Below are 3,826 nucleotides of genomic sequence, written 5' to 3'. Positions count from 1 at the left end.
TTAAACAAAGTATAGATTCCCACACTAAAAATTTAAGATTTCTTTTTGTCATCAGCAAGAATTGAACTCAGACTCCAAGACAAGAACCTTTCACGGTACCAGTGCAATCCCTGCTACTTGGGAAACCCATTTGGTAGATCCGTCTGGACCTTCTCCTAATGTGCCACTGCCACAGATGAGCTGGGGCTTTTTGCACAGCCTGCACTTTCCTTTTTAAAAACAGAGTTTTGGACACATCAGATTCATTTAATGCCTGGCTGTAAAGTGAGTCAAAACAAATTAAAATTGTAAAGTATTTGTGATGATGAGAAGTGAAAGTTTGGAGGTAACAAAAATAGGATGCAAGCCTTCTAAGAACATTTCCAGGCAATTGGTGTAATGCTGGATAGTCGTGCAGCTCCACTGAAAGATGTTACTGATGCATATGTGAAACTTTATTCCAAGACACACACTGATGTAAATGCAACAGGTGATGAAAAAGAATGTCAGAAGGATGAGAAACTGCAACTAAAAACAATTAGAAGCCATGCTCGAATTCAGGCTATTTTCAGGGATAAATACAAAAAACTACTTTCTCCTCTTCCAAATATAAGTCCTTCATGGAGCCACACAAACATGTGCCTTTGTTTAGATCACACCAATATTTTTGTTAGAATGTGAAATTTCATCCAGAGGTATTTAATAATGTAAATGGCATAAAATTCCTCTTCTCTGGTGTATTCAAGTTTAACATTTTCTAATAAAAACAATCACAGAAAAGGTGCCCTTATACTGAACAAGTCTTTTGAGTGTGTGGCATATATTAAATCAAGAAGAAAAGGGCTAATTTTCAAAATATGCTTAATTTTAGTGATGATGAAATGGATAAAAAGAATAAGTAAATGTAGATTAGAGAGAGAATCAAAGACTTGAGTAAAAAGTGGAGCTGAATGCATGGAGAGAGATGTAGAAAAAAGGTTGTTCATCTTTCACACATGTCATTTACTTAAAAAGAAATTTCATAAAACACTCTCCAATTAATGTCTCTCCTCAATAAGAGATCCCAATCCTATTTTCTGACAGGGATACATTATGCTGGAGGGAGAAGGAGAAAAGCTTCTTTTCCTCAGGTGCTAGTCATGCCCATGTCTGTATGCTGAACTGAATGACCAGAGGAACAGCCTTTGCAAGGGACCAATTTCTCTTCAGGGCTTTCCTGCTGGATGCTCTGCAGCTGAGACACCTGAATCTTGCTTTGGAGCATTGCACCAACATGGACACTTATGTTTCTTCTTCTCTTTTCTCTGATGCCCCCAGCCCTGTGGAAGTGTGCTGGGATAAAACAAGGAGCACCCTGATGATGGGTAAATTATCGCAATGTGTGTGATTGTCAGGAAAACATTGAGAGAAAACGCAGTGCCAGCAGATAGAGCCCAGTTCTGACTTATACTGAGGAAAAGAGTTCAACAAGACTGAATCCCAAACCAGATTATGAGTAGGAATGAACTTTTGAGTGATGTAAGGGATGTCATAAACATTGCTGGTGGACAGGATTTGTGTTTTATTAGGCCATTGGTATATGAATATACCATGAGGTCATCATGGCTTCTATTCCCCTGCATTCCGCACGTGCTTGAGTCCTACCTAGGGGATTTTTAGTTACTTGAATAAAGGCTAAAAGAAATATAAATAAATTCAAGGATGACATGAGCAGGAGAAGAATATTGCAGCAAAACAATAAGAACAAATATAAGCCCATACAATGTGTTCTACAAAACCTCACCAGGAATAATATAAACACCAAATGACAAATGGAGTTGCTGAGACATTACTTGAGTTGGAGCTGTCTCTCCAAGGCAGGAGGGAGAGTACTAATATTCATTGCTGACTGTGAAAAGGGCCTCTTAACAGAAGACCATGATGTTTCTTTATTGTTCTCATTAACTCAAAGCCATAAAAAACTCCCAGCTGTATGATACAATATAATGGGACAGTGAGAGACAAAAACAGAGTTTTAACTAGATGTAGCTCTTGCCAATGCTTAGCTCTTAGAGGGAACTCTGCTCTGAAGCAGCCTCCTTGCATCAGTCTGGGCTTGGAAGAAGGGAGAGGAGCTGTCACTGCAGAGCAGCTCTCAAGCCCTGATCCCTGGGGCAAGCTGCTGGTGGTTGGGAAGAGTTGCCTGGTAACAAGGAGCTGTTGCCTTCTCATTTCCAGCTGTAAAACTGCATTGGAAGGAGCTGAATAATACCAGAGTAGAAACCTAGCTTATGATTTGTGGTTTAATGCAATGAAACAGGAGTATAGTAGAGGTGGCCTTTGAGTCCCAGTAAATATCTGTATTGTACTTCAATATCTGTATATAGGCCTTGCCCCGGTAGGTCCCAGTTGATCTCGATGGGCTGCAGCTGTGATGTCCTTCATTGGGCTGCAGCTGTGGCTAGTAAAGACAACTGGGACAAAAGGGGGTGGGTTGGCCAGTCAGGGAGAGCCTTGGGGGAGCCCTGACTAAGAAAGAATGACATGCAGAAGAAGGAGTGTGCTGTGAAGATCTGCAGCTGTAAGAAAACACCAAAAGAAGGTATGGGACTCAAGAAGTATAACAACAGCAATATCTAGAAATATAACAACAACACAGGAGTAATGTTATGGCATCTCTAAATTGTTTAGGACACAAGTCTTTGCAGTAGAGTTCCAGCAGGTCCATGTTGCAAAATGGAAACAGAGCTTTCTGTAATCTTTTATTGATCAGCTTCTTGTTCCAACAAGATTTGTCAGTGGAATGCTGGTGGTGTAACCTCTGGTGTGTGTAAAGGATGGGGAAAAAGGTAATAGCAATGGGGATTTTAACAGAGCAGCACAACAGACATAACCAAGAAAGCAAAAATTCGTTTTCTGGAAAGTGTATGAAAATATATGTATTAAAATATCAACATTTATATTTTGTATTTGAATGGAAAATACAACATCTGATGTGCTGATTTCTCCATCTAAATGCAAATGTGTACATTTACCTATTGGTGGTAATAATAACAATAATAATAGCAAGGGTCTGAATTTATTTCTAAAACAGGCTTTCTGCTTTCTTTTCTGGAAGGGAAATTCTAGTTGTGCAGTTTGAGAGGGACTGAGACTTGAATGACATCTCTGTTGACGTCTCTGTGGGAGACAAAATGGAAGTCTGGATCAGGCCAGAGAAGAAGGTTATCCCACTGTAAGACTGTTATCATTGAGGGAAGGAATTTCAACATGTGTTGTTGGGCAACCTGTGCTGACTGCCATGAAGTTTCCATTCAAAAGTTTCAAAAGCTGGGGGAATGCCTCCTCAAGGAGAATGCCTGCAAAACCCCAAAGCAGCATACAAAAAGGAGGGATGAGCCATCCTCTGAAGTCCTGGGAACAAAAGGTGACACTGATGTGGGCTTTGGCAGGGAAGGCAGTCATGGGGCCTGCTTATGTTCTTTAGAAGGGTTGTAAGCAACCAAAAGAAAATATCAGCTTTGGTTTAAATTAAAAAAATCATAGTTCAGTGTGCTGTTTTGTCTGGGGTAGAGTTAATTTTCTCTATAGTTGCCAGTATGGGGCTATGGCTAAAGCAGTGTTGATAACTCAGGATGTTCTAGCCATTGCTGAGCAGGACTTGCAGGGCCCCTGGGCCTTTTGTGCCTCCCACCCCACTCACCAGTGAGGGGGCTGGGGGTGCACCAGGAGCTGGGAGGGGACACAGCTGAGACACGTGGCCCCAGCTGAGCAGAGGGATATCCCCCACTATGTGGTGTCATGACCAGTCTATAAAGCTGGGGGAAGAAAAAGGAAAGGGGGAATGTTTGGACTAATGGTATTTATC

The 3,826-nt window shown here is 41.1% G+C and overlaps 1 long non-coding RNA gene across 1 annotated transcript; it reads left to right on the top strand.

Moving 5' to 3' along the window:
* Positions 1–2,468: 2,468 nt before the first annotated feature.
* On the top strand, positions 2,469–3,508 carry LOC132070358 (uncharacterized). The gene is made up of 2 exons (XR_009417958.1): positions 2,469–2,560; positions 3,077–3,508. It is a non-coding gene; the product is annotated as an uncharacterized LOC132070358 (long non-coding RNA).
* The last annotated feature ends 318 nt before the right edge of the window (positions 3,509–3,826 follow it).

Source organism: Ammospiza nelsoni, chromosome 2 (assembly GCF_027579445.1).
Source record: "Ammospiza nelsoni isolate bAmmNel1 chromosome 2, bAmmNel1.pri, whole genome shotgun sequence".
NCBI classification, from domain to species: Eukaryota; Metazoa; Chordata; class Aves; order Passeriformes; family Passerellidae; genus Ammospiza; species Ammospiza nelsoni.
This window is presented reverse-complemented; position numbering and strand designations above follow the sequence as displayed.